The sequence below is a fragment of the Chrysemys picta genome, chromosome 2, assembly GCF_011386835.1.
Source record: "Chrysemys picta bellii isolate R12L10 chromosome 2, ASM1138683v2, whole genome shotgun sequence".
NCBI classification, from domain to species: Eukaryota; Metazoa; Chordata; order Testudines; family Emydidae; genus Chrysemys; species Chrysemys picta.
Window position 1 is genome coordinate 134,073,539 of NC_088792.1, and position 12,763 is coordinate 134,086,301.

The 12,763-nt window shown below is 44.2% G+C and overlaps 1 protein-coding gene across 6 annotated transcripts in view; it reads right to left on the reverse strand.

The window, feature by feature from the left end:
• Window positions 1-12,763, reverse strand: part of CTNND2 (catenin delta 2) — a 1,171,885-nt gene that overhangs the window by 608,234 nt on the left and 550,888 nt on the right. The gene's annotated exons all lie outside the window — the stretch shown is intronic.

Genomic DNA, 12,763 nt, shown 5'->3' on the forward strand with positions numbered 1-12,763 from the left:
CTGAAATCTTTCGGTGGGGAGGAAAGTTGATGAAATTGAGTTCAGTGTTGCTCTTATAAAATTTGTCATCTCTGTGGGGTTCAAAATGGACTTTTCTTTGTTCATGCAGACACCCAGTGCTGCTAGAATATGGAGCAGGAACAAAGTTGCCAACCTGACTTCATGGTTGGAACGACCTACTAAGAGCCAATCATCCAAGTATGGGAAAACTGTGTAACTTTAACACCTCATTTGGGTTGCTACCACAGAGAAAACATTTGTGAATACCTTTGGTGCTGTTGCTATCCCAAAGGGAAGAACTCTGGACTGGTAGTGTTCCTGACCTACCAGGAAGCAAAGAAACTTTCTGTGGGGTGGATGAATATCGACATAATAGGTGTCCTTCATGTTGAGAGACTTGAATCACATTCCGTCTTGAAGGAGGGGATTATTGATGAGTGTAACCATCCCGAATTTTGACTTTTGAATAAAGATGTTCAGTTGTTGAAGGTCCAGAATGGGTCTCCACACTCTGTCTGTTTTGTGGACTAAGCAGTAGGGGAATAGAACCTTCTCCCTTGATACCGTGGTGGCACTCATTCTCTTGCCCTTTACTGGCGAAGCACTTCTTGGCAAAGAATCTCCTTGTGAGAGTATTCTCTGAAGAGAACTCATGAAGGTGGAGAAATTCAACAGAGTAATCATGGTGGATGACTTCTAGAACCCAATTCTCTGTCATAATAGAGTCCCAATTGCAGGCAAATGTGAGAGACATCTTCCAAAGATGGGAGAGGTGATAGAAGTGATTGACATCAATAACGGTGGATGGTTCTTGACAGAGATGCTTTTGTGAAATCCAGGGTTCCTTTTCTAATTCTATGGCCAAGTTTCCATTCTCTAGCCAATTGTAATGGCAGTAGTCTGATCTCTTTCATGTACCTTAAAGGTCAGTTAAGTTTTAAATTTCAAACAGTTCCAATGTGCCAGAAAGGTCAACAAATCTGTTCCTTGCCAAATCAACTGCGGGAGCGAATTCCAAAGTCAAGGACCCTTCAAAGAAAACATCCTGACACCAGCCTCTTAAGTTTTAAACCAGGGCCTGTCAGCTTGAGCACCTCATATGCTCTGAGCTGTGGTACTATCCAACCACCAGGAAAGAGAGGCAGACTTTCAGGTAGACAGATATGAAACCATTTAGGGCTTATTTTAGCAAATGCCACACTCAGAAGAAACATACTTTTCTTTATGCATCTGAAAGAAAAGGTTACATCCTCTGCAGCAAGCACAAATGAAAAAAGAAGTTTTGTTCACAGTTGCTCCATGAGTAATCAGCAACAGCCAACAATCTAAAACAATCCACAGATTATGAACCAGATTATGAAGCAGAGAACAAACCTTTTCAGTCATTTCACACAATTATTTTTGAACAATACTTTGGCCGAGTTTCCTCGAGTTGCTACAAGGTGATTAACAAGATGAAAACTTTAAGGCAATATATAAGAATGTAATATAAACTAAGGGATATAATTAAAACACAGGCCTTCCTTAATAGTACATTCTGTTTACATACCTATGTGGTAATTAGGCATGCAAATACATATTTGTGTGCAGCTGATCCTCTGTATGTACAAATAATTTACATCCACAATTAGTGGCTGAGTTAAGGCTGGCTGAAAAGTGAGGTATGTAACACCAAACAGTCTCCACAATCAATGCAGAAATTAAAAAACTAAAAATAATCAGGGTCAAGAAGGGGAAGGAGGAAAAAGTCTCCCGATTCATCATTTCCCCACCATAAAATATAAAAGTGTGTTTGATACAGCATTAGAGTTCATCAAGATACTTACAGTAAAGGTCCCATACCTAGCCTTTAATTTAGATCATATACTCCTGGAGGAATTCTGTGCCACTGTGCAAGCACAGAATTAATGTCCCTGCAGAGAATAATTGATTCTGATGGGGAGGTGAAGGGAAGCTGCAATTACATGGTTTGCCCACCAGAGGCTGATATGGCACCAGAAGAAAGGGCAGCTAGTTCAGGGACCAGAGCAGCCAGTCATGAAGAGAAAGGGGGCAGAGGCTGCCTTCCTCACAGTGCCCTGCCCATGGAGCCAGGTGAGGAGGCACGGGACATGGGGTGGATGAACAAAGAAGGGCACACAGGGCTGGTGGTTCAGAAGGGCTAATGGGGGGACAGACTGGGGGAGGGGCACAGGAGCTACTGGAATGACACATTGAGCCAGGGACTGAATGGAAGTAGGGGTGCAGGGACACATGAGGACAGAGTAAGATGTGCCTGACTAAATGGGAGAGGCTAGGGGTCAACATCGTGGAGGTTCCCCAACTCCCTAAGAATCCCTCCCCCCAAAAAGAAAACTGTTCCATACTTCTCCCACCCACACCAAACAACCCTCCAGGTTCACTCACAAACTTCTGACCAGCAATTACTTCCCTCTCCCTCAGCATCTCTGTTCCCTCTGACTCCCCCAAGCCTTTGCACTGCTTCCGAGGGGTGCAGGAAATACGTTTCTGTATTGTAGTTTAAATGAATAATTGCTCACAGTTCTGTATTAATATGCCTAGTAAGGAATCTATTTGTCAAAAATCATTTCCTGAATCTTTTTTGTTGTCTGTATTGTTACAGACATACTTGCTGACAGGTATTTTGAAATAAATTCCCAAAATAATTGAAACCAGCATGATTATATTGCATTATTTTGACAAATAAAATATGCAGAATTTTGCAGAATTTTCAAATACTGTGCATAGATTTTTTTTAATTTTTGCTGCAGAATTCCCACAGGAATAATCATAATAGTCCACTGTACAAATATATCCTGCTTGCATTTAGGGATTATTGTCATTTGTCATATTAATTAATTAATTAAATTACTTAAACAAACACAACTGATAAATAGTCAACCTAAAATATGTAATGACAAGCAGTAAAAAAATAAGTCATTTCCACTTCTAATTAATTCCTACATATAAAATACATTAAAAATGGTTGTGTTCCTCATGACTTCAGTATTAACATGGACTGTCAGAGAAGGTTCTAACAAGATTGCAACAGTTTATCTATTCGATTTCAATTGACATGGGGATCACACCCATCTCAGAAATAATTTCAGTGAATGCAATTATGTTTACCAATGTGTAAGAAACCTAGACAATCCTGGGGAGAGAGCATTTACAACTTAATAGGGGTCAGGCTTTGGGAATCACATTACTGCTTCCATCAGCCTAAATGATCCCACAACAGCAATCTCACATTGACACAGCGTGCAGATTTATGCAGCATCTACCAAAGAGCCTGTCTTATCACAGCTCATCCACTATCAAGTGTTTTGACAAGATAAGAACGCATTTGCATTTTTAATAAGGGTTCAATGCCTTGACTTCTTTGCAGATGCTGCACTGACAAATACAAATTACAGCTACAAACATTCAGTTCCTCAAATCTTACTCCAGATAGCCTAGGGAAATAGTCCCAGAGTAAAGATCAAGTACCTACATGACCCTCACTGACATAGATTATAAATTACATATTATTAAAAATTACATTATGTTTATGACTCTGGGTACTTTGACGTATTCTGCGACCTCTTTTGACCCCAGGGCCATCCATTTTATAGGCATACTTCTGCCATCCCTGTTAGCAATAGAGATGGCCGCATAATTAAAGCGTTCTGTGACTAGTATGGACATTCATTACCGTCCCCATCACTCACACAGAACAATAATTGCAATAGCACGTCAGAAAGTGTGTGTGTGTGTGTGGGGGGGAATTTGACAGAGGCGAGGCATGGGAGGGCATATGGCGTTATGTGGCATTGTCTCCTCCTCCCCATTTTGCAAGCGCAAAACTGCCCAGCTGAAGGAGGTTGTGTCTGGGCTCCACTGACTCTGCAGCTGAACACCACCGCCTGGGTCCTAGTGCCAGTCATGCCCCCTTCTCTGTTCTGGGAGCCTTCCTGTTTTCTATTCTGTGCAATAGTGAGTGCCCGCAGTGGGGCTGGGTAAGGAGGGTGGGGGAAATGAGGAAAGAGGGATGAAGGAATGGGGGAAAGATGCAGTGGGGACAGGGCTGGTGCTACCATTAAGGCAAACTAGGCGGTTGCCTAGGGCACCAAGATTTGGGGGCACCAAAAAGCGGTGCCCCCAATTTTTTTTACAGCGTTCCTCCCCGAGAGCGCGGTCACCGCGCCACTTCTCCCGCCTCCCAGGCTTGCAGTGCCCATCAGCTGTTTGGCGCCGCAAGCCTGGGAGGAGAATTAGAGCAGGGGCGGCGTGCTCGGGGAGGAGGCACAGCAGAGGTGAGCTGGGGTGGGGATTTGCCACATGGCTCCCGGGGGGAGGGGGAGCTGCCCCGGGGGGGTGCCTTAGGGCAGGGGGGGGCAGGGAGCTGCCACAGGGCTGGGGGGGAGGGCGCAAGGTGGAAGTTTCGTCTAGGGCGCGAAACTTCCTTGCACCGGCCCTGAGTGGGGAAGGAAGGAGGCTGAAATAGGGCAGGGGGAGGGGAATGTGGGATTGAGGGGAGGAGGGATGTAGAACAAAAGGGGATAGGGAATCGTGGGGGGGAGCGGGAGCCTGGCATGCAGCGTCCCCTCGGTGGAAGCATCTGGGGCTCCCCCATTAAGTAGGCCCATTGAACCCCCACACCTGGTAAGCCCTATCCCTCCACACCCAGACCCCCACACCCGAGTTCCAACCACCTTCACCTGGATCCCCTGCAGAGTCCCATAGTCCCTGCACCCTGAACCCCCTAATGAACCCCTGTGCATCCAGATCTCCCACTGAGCTGCCCGCACCCAGATTGCCCCACACAGAAACCTCTCACCCCACACCTGGATTCCCCCACACTAAGCCCCTCCACATTTGGGCTGAGCCTGTCCACCCACACCTGGTGCAGAGGGACAGGGTCCCGGGGTATTTCTGAGGCAGGCCCAGCCCTTGCACTGTGTCAGGGTCAGGTGAAGCCTCACTGCCGAGTCCCTGTACCGGGGGAGGTGGGGGCTTCAGGGTGATCTCCTACCTCAATGCAGCCAGTGGCCTATGCTCCCCACTGCCATGCTGGAGCCACATTTATTTATTGACAAATAAAATTTGCAGAATTTTGCAGAATTTTAAAATATTGTGCGCAGAATTTTTAATTTGGGGGCATATAATTTTTTTTGGGTGCAGAATTCCCTCAGGAGTAAATATTTTGAGAGACGAGTGGGTTGAAGGATTTGGGATGCTCAACTGATTTTTTAAAAATATTATTATTGTTTATGGTTGGCTCCTAAATGCTAAATTGGCTAATTTGCCAGTAATGGATTATGTTTGCGGAGGTTAAGGTTATCTATACTTTGGCTGTATTTGCTAAACATTTTTATGAGTGCATAGAACTTGGACAGATGCTCTTAATCAAAACAAATGTGTTAATATTCAAAACAAATGTGTTAATATATAAAACTTACAGAAAGCTAAATATCACAAAAGGTGGATATTTGCTGAGGTGCAAATTGTCACTACCTTATGAGTTTAATCCCTCATAGCTTTCATTCCCTGTCTGTCAAATGACAATAATAATAATAATAATAATAATACTTTCCTACCTCACAGGGGCATCATGAAGATAAATCATTTAAGACTTGTGAAAAGTGCTAAGAAGATTAAATGATGAGGGTCATACAGATAGGGCAGGCTTTCAAAGAATATATATGTTCAGCATGCATTTAGTCACTTAGATCTATTTCCCATAATTTAACAGAAACACCAAGTTCATATAATTGTGCTTGCCTAAGTTTTTGCACTGTACACCATCGCCAGGTTCCTAACTCTACAATTACAATGCACTTTTTAGATGCGAATTCCTTACATCCTCTTACCATGGTGCATTTTATCTATTCTTTTTCAAAAACAGATGTCTCAACTTGATTAACACAGTGTAAATCTTTGGACTGAGTGTTTAGGGGCACAGTGCTGATCTGCACAATATGCAACACCCAGAAAGGCTTACATGGGTATAAGTCAGCAAAACTTTTTCTTCCTGTGTGTGTCTGTCTCATACACTGTACTGAAGAGCCCTTTAGGGAAGTTATTTCAAAAGAACAAGAATAACTAATTCAACATTTTCTTTAGACAAAACCCATGTACATTAACCTCCATAAAAAAAAAAACAACTACAAAGACTGAGGAAAATCACTTTGTGCAGCACTTCTTCCATATGAGTACTCTAACATTTAATTCTATTCTACATTATAGTATCATTCCAATACAATGTCAGAAGTCATTTACAATTCTCACTTTTAGTGATGTTTTCTGTACTAACTTTAGTTACAGTAAGTGGGAATGAATCCATACTAGTGACAGGATATACTATATAAAACAGTATTTTTCTTCATAATGAGAATTATTACCAGAAGCTGGAAACACACACACACACACACACACACTTACTTCAATGAATGCCATTGTCACTTCACATATTTGTATCTTTAAAAAATATCTAGCAATATTCAGGAAAGCATCTTTGGCTATGATGTTTTCAGGCAGTTCAGTATATCACTATCAATAAGATTTGTCTCTGTCCAAAGATACAAAGCCCCACATTCAGCACATACATACAAATGACTTTTTCTCTCAAGATCAGATAAAGTCCAATATTTTTCCTAGCAATGGAAATTTGTATTGTATGTTTTATTTCAACTTCCTCTGCCATAACATATGTACTGTATGTGATCCTTAATATCCTATAAATAATTAATTTCATACCTGTACTAGTATTTATCATTGCATTTCTCACTAGAGAGGGTGCTCCCTTGGACAGGAGGTTCCATTTTCATCCTTTCTTGGAAAACAATTCCTATTTATATGTTAGGCTGTGATTTTGAAAGGAGCCTACAGGAACTAGGCACCCAACCCTTGAAAGACAATAGGGACAGGGCAGTTAATTTAGGCTTATTTAAGAAATGTAAACATCATGGTTGGAATTTTCAATCATATCTACTTTACAGATTTTATATCTTCAGTTTTCATATTGTCTTTATTAGAATGACATTACTGGGTTTCTACTTTTTAAACATTTAGGTATTTCCTCTCTCTCTTTTATAGTCAGCGTTTCTTTATTGCGGTTTTGTATGTCGCATGTCATTTGATTTAGTTATTTTTGACCTCCCTACATATCTATTAAATGTTGTCATAAAGCAGCATGGCCGGTGTGTATGTGTGCATATGCAAATTGCGTACACACACGCATACACAGATAGAAGGGCAAATAGAAGCTTTTAACATTTTAGAGTAACATAAGGATGCTCTTCCCCAGAATGTTTGGTAAAACAAATATCTGTGTAGCTTTCACTATATTAGTAACAATGAGCAATGCACTTTACAAGACAGAGAATTAGCTCACTGATATCTCAATTATTCACATTCTAAATGAAACTATTAATTAGGCTACTGTATCTTTACAGCTTTCAAAGACTGATTAAGCAGACATCTTTGATTGATACACGACAAAATGTCTTGGTGTACAGAAAAAAAACGCCAAGAGCCACTCTGTATTATGTGTAATAATATTTAGGACTCTGGACCATGACATTAAGTTTTTTTTTAAAGAATAAAGCAATGGAGTACAAACTGATGTTTGAACAGATTCATATAATCTGATTCCAAAAACCTATGCCCCTACCACAATTTGACCTGATTGGTTTTCTAGTCTTGGAGGCTCTTCACTAACAATCCTCTTTGTTTATTGCCAAGTTAATTAAAATGAAAAGAATCCTTTCTGTTCTCAAGCTTCTGCAGCTTTGTATACACAATAACTGATTAAAGTATGGAGTTTAACAACCAAAGGAAAGGAAGCCCTTGCTTTATTCTGAGGTTAGACAAGTATACGAGGTGATATCCACACTTTGCACAAACCTCAAAAAGAATATACTACAGGATGTACTGCAGATTTTTTTTTCCTGTAGAGTTATTGTTAACTAAATGTAAATGAAATATAAAAATCTACAAGCCACATACTGAGTGCTAAATCATAGTGAATGCTAAAATTATAATGCTTTTTTAAATCCTAACCACCACATTTTCAGAGCAGCCTAAACCCTGTTTTAAATTTTGCACTTGCCGTTTTGTACCATTGACCAGTTTCAGCACAAATGTTGATGTTTGATTACCTGATTTATGAGCCAGACTAACCTTATGTGTAGCTCTTAGGCCTGGTCTACACTATGACTTTAATTCGGATTTAGCAGCGTTAAATCGAATTAACCCTGCACCCGTCCACACAACGAAGCCATTTATTTCGAAATAAAGGGCTCTTAAAATCGATTTCTATACTCCACCCCGACAAGCGGAGTAGCGCCAAAATCGATATTGTCATTTCGAATTAGGGTTAGTGTGGCCACAATTCGATGGTATTGGCCTCCAGGAGCTATCTACAGTGCACCATTGTGACCGCTCTGGACAGCAATCTGAACTCGGATGCACTGGCCAGGTAGACAGGAAAAGCCCCGCGAACATTTGAATTTTATTTCCTGTTTGCCCAGAGTGGAGAGCACAGGTGACCACAGAGAGCTCATCAGCACAGGTAACCATGCAGGCCGATAATCGAAAAAGGACCGTACGGGAGGTACTGGATCTGATCACTATATGGGTAGAGGATTCAATGCTAGCAGAACTTCGTTCGAAAAGACGAAATGCCAAAACTTTTGAAAAAATCTCCAAGGGCATGATGGAGAGAGGCCACAGTAGGGACTCAGATCAGTGCCGCGTGAAAGTCAAGGAGCTCAGACAAGCCTATCAAAAAGCAAAGGAGGCAAACGGTTGCTCCGGGTCAGAGCCGCGGACATGCCGCTTCTACACCGAGCTGCATGCATTTCTGGGGGGGGGCCGCCACCACTACCCCACCTCTGACCGTGGATTCCGAGGCGGGGATAATCTCATCAGCTACACCTGAGGATTCTGCGGACGGGGAAGAGGAGGAGGAGGACGAGCTTGCGGAGAGCACCCAGCACTCCGTTCTCCCCAACAGCCAGGATCTTTTTCTCAGCCTGACTGAAGTACCCTCCCAACCCTCCCAAGCCAGTATCCAAGACCATGACCCCATGGAAGGGACCTCAGGGGAGTTTACCTTTTAAAATATAAAACTTGTTTTAAAAGCAAGCGTTTTTTAATGATTACTTTGGCCTGAGGACTTGGGATGCATTCGCGGCCAGTACAGCTACTGGAAAAGTCTGTTAACGTATCTGGGGATGGAGCGGAAATCCTCCAGGGACATCTCCATGAAGCTCTCCTGGAGGTACTCCAAAAGCCTTGCCACAAGGTTTCTGGGCAGTGCAGCCTTATTCTGTCCTCCATGGTAGGACACTTGACCACGCCATGCTTGCAGCAAGTAATCTGGAATCATTGCATGACAAAGCCTGGCAGCGTATGGTCCCGGTGTTTACTGGCATTCAAGCAACATCCGTTCTTTATCTCTCTGTGTAATCCTCAGGAGAGTGATATCTCTCCTGGTAACCTGGTTGAAATATGGGAATTTAAGTAAGGGGACAGAGGTGGCCATTCCTACTGGGCTGTTTGCCTGTGGCTGAAAAGAAATCCTTCCCTGCAGTTAGCCAAGCGTGGGGGAGGGAGGGGGAAATTGGCCCAGAGCTTTTCACATTTGGGTAGCAGGGATCTTCCCTGATACCAGCCACACGGTGGGGGAGGGGTAAAGCGATCATCCTAGAGAATTCATGGCGGGGTGGGGGGTGTTAGTTTGGTTCCTGCAGGGATCTTCCCTGATACCAGCCACGTGGTGGGGGGAGGGAAAAAGCGATCATCCAGAGAATTGGAGGCGGGGGGGGGGGTTAAGTTTGTTTTCTGCTGCTGAAGGTTAACAGGAAAACCGCAGCACTCAATGGGCTTTGCTTGGTGTGTGGGAAAGGAGGGCGCAGAAGCCGAAAGACAATGGCTTACCATGGCCGCATGCAAGCCGAATTCTGTTGCCCGGACCTGCGTCTGTGATCTCTAGCAGCAAAGCCACAGGCGCTCAATATTAAGAGGCAAAATGCGATCTTGCACAGAAATCACATGTGCTATGTAATGTGAATAGTGTTGGTCACCGTGAAAGAGTATAAGCATTGTTCTGCAAAATGTATCTTTTAAAAAAATTCTCTCCTTTTTTCCCTCCCTCCAGTAGCTGCACATTTTTCAAGCCTCCCTCCTCTGTCCCGAAGGCTATCTCAGATAAGGTGTCAGAAAAAGAAGATGTGAGACGAGATGTTCACAGAAATCATGGAATCCACCCACAGTGAAAGAGCTCATCTGAATGAGTGGAAGGACACGGTTTCAAAGTATAGGAAAGAAGCCAGTGAATGTGAGGACAGGAGGGACCAACGTGAGGACATGAGGGACCAATGTGAGGACAGAAGGGACCAACGTGAGGAGAGGAGAGATGCTCGAGATGAGAGGTGGGGCAGGAAGATCAGAGGAGGCAGGATGCAACGCTGGGGCTGCTGCGTGAGCAAACAGACACGTTCCGGCGTCTGGTGGAGCTTCAGGAACAGCAGCAGGATAACAGAGTGCCGCTACAGCCCCTGCATAACCCCCCTCCCCATGTTCCATAGCCTCCTCACCCAGACGTGTAAGAACGCAGAGGGGGAGGCTCCGTACACCCTCCCATTCCACCCCAGTGGACAGCCCAAGCAAAAGGCTGTCATTTTTTTAACCTTTTTTTAGTGGCCTTTTCCTTCCCGCCGATCCTCCTCCCAAACCCCACCCGGGTTCTCTCCCTCTTTTTATAATCAATTAATAAAGAATATATGATTTTTAAATGATAGTGACTATTTCCTTTGAAAGCAAGTTGCGGGAAGGGGGAGGGTGGGTTCCTTACAGAGAATGAGTCAATAAAGTGGGTGGGTTTTCATGAAGGAGAAACAAACAGAAATTTCACACTGTAGCCTGGCCAGTCATGAAACTGGTTTTCAAAGCTTCTCTGATGCGCAGCGCTTCCTGGTGTGCTCTTCTAATCGCCCTGGTGTCTGGCTGCGTGTAATCAGCAGCCAGGCAATTTGCCTCAGCCTCCCACCATGCCATAAAGGTCTCCCTCTTACTTTCACAGAGATTGTGGAGCACACAGCAAGCAGAAATAACAATGGGGATATTGGTTTGGCTGAGGTCTGAGTGAGTCAGTAACGATCGCCAGAGACCTTTTAAATGGCTAAATGCACATTCTACCACCATTCTGCACTTGCTCAGTCTGTAGTTGAACAGCTCCTGACTCCTGTCCAGGCTGCCTGTGTATGGCTTCATGAGCCATGGCATTAAGGGGTAGGCTGGGTCCCCAAGAATAACTATTGGCATTTCAACATCCCCAACGGTTATTTTCTGGTCCGGGAAGTAAGTCTCTTGCTGCAGCCGTTTAAACAGAGTAGTGTTCCTGAAGACGCGAGCATCATGAACCCTTCCCGGCCAGCCCACGTTGATGTTGGTGAAACATCCCTTGTGATCCACAAGTGCTTGCAGCACCATTGAAAAGTACCCCTTGCAGTTTATGTACTGGGTACCCTGGTGCTCCGGTGCCAAGATAGGGATATGGGTTCCATCTATTGCCCCACCACAGTTAGGGAATCCCATTGCAGCAAAGCCATCCACTATGACCTGCACATTTCCCAGAGTCACTACCTTTTGTAGCAGCACCTCAGTGATTGCTTTGGCTACTTGCATCACAGCAGCCCCCACAGTAGATTTGCCCACTCCAAATTGATTCCCGATTGACCGGTAGCTGTCTGGCGTTGCAAGCTTCCACAGGGCTATCGCCACTCGCTTCTCAACTGTGAGGGCTGCTCTCATCTTGGTATTCTGGCGTTTCAGGGCAGGGGACAGCAAGTCACAAAGTTACATGAAAGTGCCCTTACGCATGCGAAAGTTTCGCAGCCACTGGGAATCGTCCCACACCTGCAACACTATGCGGTCCCACCAGTCTGTGCTTGTTTCCCGGGCCCAGAATCGGCGTTCCAGGGATAGAACCTATCCCATTAACAACATGATCTCCAAAGCACCAGGGCCCACAGTTTGAGAGAATTTTGTGTCCATGTCCTCATCACGCTTGTCGCTGCGCTGCCATCGCCGCTGCCTCCTTGCCTCGTTTTTCTGGTCCTGGCTCAGCATAAACTGCACGAGAACGTGCAAGGTGTTTACAATGTTCATGACTGCTGTCTTGAGCTGAGCGGGCTCCATGCTTGCCGTGGTATGGAGTCCGCAGTGTTCACCCAGGAAAAAAGGTGCGAAATGGTTATCTGCCGTTGCTTTCATGGAAGGAGGGGTGAGGCTTTACCCAGAACCACCTGTGACAATGTTTTTTGCCCCATCAGGCAGTGGGATCTCAACCCAGAATTCCAATGGGCGGGGGAGACTGCGTGAATTATGGGATAGCTACCCACAGTGTAACGCTCTGGAAATCGACGCTAGCCCCGGTACATGGACGCACATTGCCGAATTAATGTGCTTAGTGTGGCCGCATACATTCGACTTTATACAATCTGTTTCCAAAATTCGAATTATATAAATTCGGATTAATCCCGTAGTGTAGACATACCCTTAGAGATGGTGGCTTACTGTCCTTTTAAAAGAAATTATTTGCTTAGCTGATGTGAAAGGGGTTCACTCTGATTCTCAGACGTCTAGAAACTGTAGTGATTGGGCTTCTATGTTAACCATCCAGTTAGTTAACAGGTTTAAATAATTAAAACAGTGGCCTTGTCTACAAATCATAATTGGTTGAACAGATTCTTATTTCCTCCTTTTGATTTTCATT